Consider the following 10,139-nt stretch of genomic DNA (forward strand, 5'->3'; position numbering starts at 1 on the left):
AGGAAGGGGGGGTGGGAGAGGAGGATAAGAAAGGGAGAAGAAAGGTGAATGGGGGAACGAGAGCAAGGGAGAGGAAGGGAAGGGGAAGAGGGGGAGATGAAAGAGGAAGAGGAAGAGGGGCGGAAGAGAGGAAGGAGGAGAGGAAGAGGAAGAGGGGCGGAGGAGAGGAAGAGGAAGAGGTGCGGGTTGAATGGAGAGTAGGAGGGAAGGAAGAGGAGCGGATGATGAAGAGGAAGAGGAAGAAAAGTAGGGGGGTCAAAGAGGAGGGAAGGAATGGGATAAAAAAAAGATGAGAGGATAAGAGAAGGGAAAGAAGGAAGGAAGGAAGGAAGAATGGAAGGAAGGAAGAATGGAAGGAAGGAAGGAAGGAAGGAAGGAAGGAAGGAAGGAAGGAAGGAAGGAGAGGTGATAAAGAGAGGAAGAGACGAGAGCAATAACAGAAAACGGAGGAGTCAGCCACAAGCTCATGGGAGACTCATCCATTCCTGCTGCGGACGGCGAGGCATAATCATGAGTAGAGGAGAAGGGTGAAGAGAAGTGAAGAGAAGTGAGGAGAGAAATGAGGAGGCGATTTGAAGAAGACTGAGGCTATAAGAGGAAAAAATGGAGGAGAAATCTGAAAATAACTGAGGAGATTTGAAAAGGATAGAGGAGATTATGTGGCGAAAAGTGGAGAGAAGAAGAGAGGAAGAGAGATGAGGAAGAGAAGTGAGGAAGAGAAGTGAGGACGAGAAGTGAAGAAGAGAAATGAGGAAGGGAAGTGAAGAGGAGAAGTGAGGAAGGGAAATGAGGAAGAGAAATGAGGAAGAGAAATGAGGAAGAGAAGTGAGGAAGAGAAGTGAGGAAGAGAAGTGAGAAAGAGAAATGAGGAAGAGAAGTGAGGAAGAGAAGTGAGGACGAGAAGTGAAGAAGAGAAATGAGGAAGGGAAGTGAAGAGGAGAAGTGAGGAAGGGAAATGAGGAAGAGAAATGAGGAAGAGAAATGAGGAAGAGAAGTGAGGAAGAGAAATGAGGAAAAGAAGTGAGGAAGAGAAATGAGGAAGAGAAATGAGGAAGAGAAATGAGGAAGAGAAGTGAGGAAGAGAAATGAGGAAGAGAAATGAGGAAGAGAAATGAGGAAGAGAAGTGAGGAAGAGAAGTGAGGAAGAGAAATGAGGAAGAGAAGTGAGGAAGAGAAATGAGGAAGAGAAGTGAGGAAGAGAAATGAGGAAGAGAAGTGAGGAAAAGAAATCAAGAAGAAAAGCGAGAAGAGAAATGAAGAAGAGAAATGAGGAAAAGAAGTTAATAGACACGAAGAGACACGAAGATAAGTGAAGTGAAGTGAAAAGAAATGAAGAGAAGTGAAGAGAAGTGAAGAGATAACAAGAGACATGAGCGTCAAGTGCCAGCCTGTCATAAAGGGTTTGACTACGCCGCCTCAAAGGATCAAGAGAGCCTCAACTTTTTTATTTTTTTATGGGCGCTAAAATACATTATTCACTCCATTTTTAAGTCTCCTCGTTATTAGGGAAAGAAAGGGAGTTGGGGGTTACACACACACACACACACACACACACACACACACACACACACACACACACACACACACACACACACACACACACACACACACATTCTTTCTGTTTTCCTTTCTGATAACTTATTTTTGTTTTATATATATTTTTTTTAACATATGCTTAGTTTTTGTTTTTTTTCTTTCCCTACTTTCTCTTTCTTTTTCTTTCTTTCTGTCTTTATCTCTCTTTCTCCCTTCCTTCTTCCTTATTTTCTCTCCTATCCTTCCTTCCTTCCTTTCTTTGTCCCTCTATCTCTCTTCCTCCCTTCCTTCTTCCTTATTTTCTCTCCTATCCTTCCTTCCTTCCTTTCTTAGCCCCTATTTCTCTCTCTTTCTCTCTCCCTACCTTCTTAATTTTCTCCCCTATCCTTCCTTTCTTCCTTCCATCCTCACACACACACACACACACACACACACACACACACGCCCCTTCATACCGGTTATTACTCTTATTACGCTTATTATTATTCGGAATCTGCCTCTTCATCAAATGCAAATTCCCCGCGGCTTCATAAAACGTCTTGTGGAATATTAAATTTTTTTGAGCAGAAGTTTTGGACGGCGTGAAGGAGGAAGAGGAGGAAAAAGGAAGAGGAGAAGGAGGAGGAGGAGGAGGAGGAGGAGGAGGAGGACACAGCAAATATGGTAATACACTTTGGAGGTTAAAGTTAAAAAAAAAAATAAGTGGAAAATTAGGCCACTTTCATTAAGATGCGAGAGAGAGAGAGAGAGAGAGAGAGAGAGAGAGAGAGAGAGAGAGAGAGAGAGAGAGAGAGAGAGAGAGAGAGAGAGAGAGAGAGAGAGAGAGAGAGAGAGAGAGAGAGAGAGAGAGAGAGAGAGAGAGAGAGAGAGAGAGAGAGAGAGAAAATGACTACAACACTTTCACTACACCCACACGCAACCCCCCCCACACTCACACACACACACACACACACACACACACACACACACACCTCCCCCCCTCCCCCCCCCCACACACACACCTTTGCAGCTCATCCAGATAAATATAAATCTCTCTCTCTAACTTTATATGATTAGTGAATTACCTGCCTCTTCCACAATTAATTAAACGAACACCCGTGATTACAGGTAGCTCGGTTAATTAGTTACATCACACCTTTACGTGGGTTAATCAATGCCAATGCGGTACTGAAGGGTAATGGATTTTCTTAACCGAGCATTTACCGACACAAAATATAATCAGTTTTCTATATTTCTCTTTTTTTTTATATATATGGAAGGAAGGGAGGTAGTGAGGAAGAAAGGGAGGAAGGCAGGAAGAAAGAAAGGAAGGAAGGAAGGAAGGAAGGAAGGATGGAAGAATGTAGAGGAAGAAAGAAAGAAAGGAAGGAATGTAAGAAGGAATGGAGAGTAAGGCAGGATGAAAGAAAGGAAGGAAGGAAGGAAGGAAGGAAGAATGCAGAGGAAGACAGGAAAAAAAAGGAATGAATGAATGAATGAAAAAGGAATGAAGAAAAAAGAAAGGAAGGAACGAAGGAAGGAAGAATGGAGAGGAAGGCAGAAAGAAAGGAAGGAAGGAATGAAAAAAGAAAAAAGGAAGGGAAGAAAGGAACGAAGGAAGGAAAAATGGAGAGGAAGGATGAAAGAAAGAAAGGAAGGAAGGAAGGAAGAAGGAAGGAAGAAAGGAAGAAAGAAAGAAAGGAAGGAAGGAAGGAAGGAAGGAAGGAAGGAAGGAAGGAAGAAAGAAAGAAAGGAAGGAAGAAACGAAGGAAGGAAAAAAGAATGTCGAGGAAGGAAGGCAAGAAAGGAAACAGCTCAAAGATATAATAGACAAGAAAAGAAAACAAACAAACATATACATTGCTTGCTATAAAACTACTCTCCCCCCCAAAAAAATAAAGTAAGATTATAAAAAAGATATTCCATTTAAACATTCACTTATCCTTACATCCTTGGTCTTCTTCCTCTATCTCTCCTTAACCTTACCGACAGAATGATCAGTTTCCTCTATATTAGTTTACATATCTATACAACAAAGGAGGCAGCTCACGGAAACAAACAAAGAAACAAACAGAAAAGATGACTATGAAATTACTACACTCACAAACAGATAACACAAACACAAACAGAGAACGGGAAATCATAAAGAGATTGTTCTATTCAAAGGAGGCAACAGACAACCACAAAAGATGCCTGTTAAATTTCTACAGCCTCTCTCTCCCTCTCTCAACCCTTTCCATATTCTGGCCATTTAACGTTCTTCATGTCGTGTACCATTAGTGGCGTCCTAAAGCTAAACTGATTCCTCTCCCAAACCATTACCGACACACTATAGCATTCAATTCTCCTTAGAGTGGAAGCATTATGTTCATGAGAAGGAGGAAGGGAGGGAGGGAGGTGGGAAGGGATGGGGATGGATGGACAAACTGAGGGAAGACAGGGGTGAAGGGGGGACAGGTATCTCTCGTCTTAAGGCAGGGATAGGTGAAGGGAATAAGTGGATAGAGAGAGAGAGAGAGAGAGAGAGAGAGAGAGAGAGAGAGAGAGAGAGAGAGAGAGAGAGAGAGAGAGAGAGAGAGAGAGAGAGGAGGGGGATAGGTCACTAGTCTCGAGGAATAGATATAGATAAAGAGAATGAATATAGTAGACAGACACAAATAGATAGATAAATAGATAGATAGATAGATAGAAGAATAATAATTAAGGATAAGTAGAAGAGTATAAGTAGAATAATAAGAATAAGTAAAGTAGAATAGGATAAATAAAGACAGACAAAAGAAAAAAAAGTTAAAAGCGAGTAAATGAAGAAAAAAAAGGGGGTTGGGAGGGGGGTGGGGGGGTGGGGGCTATAACCAACTCCCTCCTACCCCCCCCCCTGCCCCCAACCCCCCACACTATAATCATAAGCTACTGAACACCCATCACTAAAATAATATTATAACGAAGCCGAATTCAATACCTTAACAATATTTTTCTTTTCTAATTATTTTTTCCTCGTCGGTGAGTTCGTATGATTTTAATTTGGCTACTTCGTCATGTTTATTTATTTATTAACTCCGTCGTCATTTCAGAATCCTTTCAATGTTCTCGGCCATTGAATTCTCCTCCGCGCGAAAGGGTTCCAAAGCTTCGAATGCCCTGAACACGTTAATTAGTTTGCCCAGGTAGAGGTATACATGCAGGTAAGTCTCTCTCTCTCTCTCTCTCTGTTTGCGTTTTCCTTGTTTTTTTTTTCTTTCTCTTTTTCTTTCTTCTCTCTGTCTCCTTATTTTGTTTTTCTGCATAGTTACTGCTTCTCTCGATATTATTTTATTTATATATATTTGTGCATTTTTTTTGTCTATATCATTCTTCCTTCAACGATAGAATGCGTTTGAACTACGAGGAAAGGAAATGACGGAGGTATAAGGTTCTCTCTCTCTCTCTCTCTCTCTCTCTTGACAAACAAAGCCTTAAATTTCCCGACCGTCGTATTTTCGGGCTGGCGGTGGGCGTGTCATGCGGGACGTGTCTGAAATTAGTCCACCCTGATTTTTTTGTCAGGACTTAATTATATGCTGGACTTACCTGTTCATTCATTCATTATAATTCAAGACGTTAATTATTCAGTATCCATTTATTACTTGTTTGTTTATTTATTCCTTCGTTCCTCTCTTCTTTCTTTCGTCTATATATATCTTCGTTTATTTTGTTTTAGGGGAAATAGCCTACTGCTTAACTTTTTACTAATTCCTTTATAATTATCTAATAAATGTATGTGTTCAATATATATATGCGTGTAATTAGATTTTCCCTACTTCTTGATTTAAAGTTACACTAATAATGTGCCAGAAAAGAAAATATAGACCCTTTTATTTCCCATTTTCCCATTCCTATTTTCCCAGGTCTATAGTCCTAACTGATGGCTGGTTGGCAGAGTGTGGCTTCCCAATTCGCCTCCCAGCCCAAACGACCCATATAGTTAACTTACACTGATAACACGTCAGAATAAACTATACCCTTTTATCTCCCCTTTTTCTTAAGTTCTGTACCCTAACTGGTGGCTGGTTGGCAGAGTGTGGCTTCCCAATTCGCCTCCCAGCCCAAACGACCCATATAGTTAACTTACACTGATAACACGTCAGAATAAACTATACCCTTTTATCTCCCCTTTTCCTTAAGTTCTGTACCCTAACTGGTGGCTGGTTGGCAGAGTGTGGCTTCCCAATTCGCCTCCCAGCCCAAACGACACTGATAACACGTCAGACTAAACCATACCCTTTTATCTCCCCTTTTCCTTAAGTTCTATACTCCTAACTGGTGGCTGGTTGGCAGAGTGTTGCTACCCTATTCACCTCCCACCCAAACGACCCAGATAGTTAACTTACACTGATAACACGTCAGACTAAACCATACCCTTTTATCTCCCCAAGTTCTATACTCCTAACTGGTGGCTGGTTGGCAGAGTGTTGCTACCCTATTCACCTCCCACCCAAACGACCCATATAGTTAACTTACACTGATAACACGTCAGACTAAACCATACCCTTTTATCTCTCCTTTTCCTTAAGTTCTATACCCTAATTGGTGGCTAGTTGGCAGTGTGTTGCTACCCTATTCACCTCCCGACCCGAAGGACCGTTTGTTATCCTCTCCCCACTGGTAATACGTCGAAATAAACTATATACTTTTTTATTTCCCCTTTTCCTTAAGTTCTATACCCCAACTGGTGGCTGGTTGGCAGTGTGTTGCTACCCTATTCACCTCCCGACCCGAAGGACCCGTACAACTATATTCATTCCTCTCGTTTGTTATCCTCTCCCCACTGGTAATACGTCGAAATAAACTATATACTTTTTTATTTCCCCTTTTCCTTAAGTTCTATACCCCAACTGGTGGCTGGTTGGCAGTGTGTTGCTACCCTATTCACCTCCCGACCCGAACGACCCGTACAACTATATTCATTCCTCTCGTTTGTTATCCTCTCCCCACTGGTAATACGTCGAAATAAACTATATACTTTTTTATTTCCCCTTTTCCTTAAGTTCTATACCCTAACTGGTGGCTGGCGTGCAGGACGAGGCTACCCTATTCACCTCCAGACCCAAACGACCCAGATAGTTAACTTACACTGGTAACACGTCACACTAAACCATCCCCTATTATCTCCCCTTTTCCTTAAGTTCTGTACCCTAACTGGTGACTGGTTGGCAGAGTGCGGTTTCCCAATTCACCTCCCGACCCGAACGACCCGTACAACTATATTCCTCCTCCCCGGGGCGCGGCGGGAGGGGACAAAGCCGGGCCGTTACACGAGTGAGCGGGCAGCGACGTGGCGGCTTTGTGGCGGAAAACGAATTAATAAATCTGTAGATGGGAGCAATTGGTGAGGGTTTATCCGAGCAGCCATCCATGATCCATCTCTCTCTCTCTCTCTCTCTCTCTCTCTCTCTCTCTCTGCCTGTCTGCCCCTCCCATAGTACGATGGTCACACACACACACACACACACACACACACACACACACACACATACAGGAACTAGCTATCTCCTCTCCTACTCGTTCACTCGTTAACACACACACACACACACACACACACACACACACACATACACACACACACACATGAAAATCAATATGTGGCTTTCTATTAAAACTGTAAAAATCTAAAATAAAATCATAATAAATAAATAAGTCCCATTGGGTACTTACCACAGCGCTGCTTCCAAGGTGTAAGGAACGGACGTGGAGGCGGCAACGGAGCTCCTCTTGTTCCTGTAACCAAGTCTGTCTGTCTGTCTGTCTTTGTTCTTACGCTACACTGTCTCATTAATTTTTTTTCTTCCTTCAAGCTTCTCCAGTGTGATCAGTCTTTCTTTAGTAACACACACGGAGGCTAGTCACGCTTTTTTCATGATATATTAAGCACAGTAGCGAGAGGACGGTTTGAATCACCAACACTTAACTAGCTACTCACTGACCCCTTATCGTATGTCTGCCTTTTTTTTTACAACAAAGGATACAGCTCAAGGGCACACAATAGTAAACAATAATAAAAAAGCCCGCTACTCGCTGCTCCCAAAAAGAATCTAAAGAGGTGGCCGAAAGCGAGGTCAATTACGTTATTCTGCTATCCTTCTCTTCTCTGCGTTACTAGCTATCCCATGGTACCCACACGGAGGCTAGTCACGCTTTGCCTATGATGTATTAAGCACAGGAACGAGAGAGAACGGTTTGAATCACTAACGCTTAACTAGACTGACCCCTTGTTTTATGTCCTGCCTTGTATTGACGTTATTCCTCTTTTTCTCTGCGTTATTAGCTATCCTTTGGTACCCACACGGAGGCTAGTCACGCTTTGCCTATGATATATTAAGCACAGGAACGAGAGGACGGTTTGAATCACTAACACTTAACTAGACTGACCCCTTGTTTTATGTCCTGTCTTGTGTTGACGTTATCCCTCTTTCTTCCTCTTCTTCTCTGCGTTATTAGCTATCCTTAGGCACGCTTCTTCTATGATGTATTAAGCACAGGAACGAGAGAGAACGGTTTGAATCACCAACACTTAGCTAGACTGACCCCTTGTTTTATGTCCTGTCTTGTGTTGACGTTATTCCTCTTTCTTCCTCTTCTTCTCTGCGTTATTAGCTATCCCTTGGTGCTTAGGGGGAGGCTAGTCACGCTGTTCTTCATATATATTAACATAGTAACGAGAGATCAACGGTAAACGGTCAACGGTAAAACGGTTTGAATAGCACAGATTGGTACGGTTTTATCCATTGTTTTTTGTCTTTCTGCTTGTGTTTACGCCATTGCCCTTTCCCTCTCTTCTTCTGTGTGTTATTAGCTATCACAGGGAGGTCAGTAACACTCTTTGGTGGTTTATGTATTCAAATTAACGGCAGAAAAACGGTTTATTCTCACACACATAAGCAAGAAACCGTCCTCCATCTTGCCGCCGCGCGGGTACCCGACTGACTGACTGACAGTAAAACAATAACAAATGTCGTCCGCGTCTGAAAGTTATCGTGCGAGGCTGCTTTCATTTATTTATAGTGAGGTTAAACGTTACTAAGAGGTATAGGATAGATATATATGAGAGATAACCACGTTTTTAAGATCTATATGTCTAAGAGAGCAACTGTGGTACTCTATGTGGTTAACTTTCACTTGGTATCGAATGTGTCAGTAGCTTGGTTGCCAGACGTACGATGCTTATATTCAACCACATCCACTAAATATTTATTATCAACCACACAACGTTAATATCATTGTTCTTCTTTTTTAACTGACTGAGAAAGAATGTCATGGATGTACTTATATAATGTTAAGTTTAATACATCAGTCTAATAAATGGAATGGTCTTTTGAGAGGGAAGACTAAGTTATTTGAGGTATAATGCGTTTAGGAGTCTTGAATTTTAGGCCATACTCAAGAATATTGCATGGGTGTATTTTTCGACTATTAGGCTATGATCAGGAATTATTATAGTGAGTGTATATTGGTCATGGTTCGAAAATATGTGTGCAGTGCAAAAGGAGTGTACAGTTTGACCCAGTACGAAACAGGTAGTGAATTTAAATCATACCGAATTTGGCGTAGTGTACGTATGTGATATGAGAGGGGAACACAGAAGAAAACGAAGATGAAGATGACGAAAACGGGGACGAAGAAGAGAAAGATAAAGAAGAAGAAGAAGAAGAAGAAGAAGAAGACATAGAGGAAGAAGAAGACGAAGAAGAGGACGAAAAAGCAGTAGAAGACGAGGACGAAGAAGAAAAAGTAGAAGATGAGGACGAAGAAGGAGAAGAAGAAGAAGAAGAAATAGAGGAAGTAAAAGATGAAGAAGAAGAAGATGAAGAAGAAGAATTCACAGACCACACCCACGCCCTCAAAATGGTTCAAATAAGACTCACAGCACATTGACCAACCTTTACTCGATAATATAAAGGTGTTTCGTTTTTTATATACAACACAACCAGTATCCGTTTTCTTTCTACAACACAACCAGTATCCGTTTTCCTTCTTACAACACAACAACCACCATCCGTTTTCTTTCTACAGCACAACAACCAGCATCCGTTGTCTCTCTACAACACAACCAACATCCGTTTTCTTTCTGCAACACAGCCACTAGCATCCGTTTTCCCTCTACGACATATCCTGTATCCCTTATAAGAGAGTTTACATAAGTCCCTCCTACAAGATTATATAAGGAAGTGTTCTTAGGCTAATAACAATGGAAAATAACAATAGAATGATTGCGTAATAACAGAATAATAGGAAAAAATAGCTCTACGAAATAAAAGAAAAATATGGGCTATGAAATTATATACAAAAACTGTATTAATCTCCCTATAAGTAAATGTCATAGGAGGTGTGTTTTAAACCTTTTAGGGGGATATAACCAAAACAAATTACTGCGGGCAAGAGGCGTTTGATCTTAAATATGTATGAAGGTCCCGGTAATTAGTTATCATACATCGATCTACTCTAAAAAATAAATAAAATAAAAATCTGTAGGCTTTCCAATATTTTCCTACGTTCATTATCAACAACCACAACGTAAACCAATATAAAAAAAAAAAATATGCTGCATGTCTTTTTCTTTTCAACATACAAAAAGATTATGCGATATTTTT

The 10,139-nt window shown here is 41.3% G+C and overlaps 1 protein-coding gene across 2 annotated transcripts in view; it reads right to left on the minus strand.

Moving 5' to 3' along the window:
• Positions 1 to 9,649: 9,649 nt before the first annotated feature.
• The window catches only part of LOC126996211 (uncharacterized), a 97,491-nt gene continuing 97,001 nt past the window's right edge, over positions 9,650 to 10,139 (minus strand). For both annotated transcript variants that reach the window (XM_050856538.1, XM_050856537.1), the window contains one exon: positions 9,650 to 10,139. This exon is cut by the window's right edge and continues 4,121 nt beyond it. The gene's annotated coding sequence lies outside the window, so the exon portion shown is untranslated.

The sequence above is a fragment of the Eriocheir sinensis genome, chromosome 9 (assembly GCF_024679095.1).
Source record: "Eriocheir sinensis breed Jianghai 21 chromosome 9, ASM2467909v1, whole genome shotgun sequence".
Lineage (NCBI taxonomy): Eukaryota > Metazoa > Arthropoda > Malacostraca > Decapoda > Varunidae > Eriocheir > Eriocheir sinensis.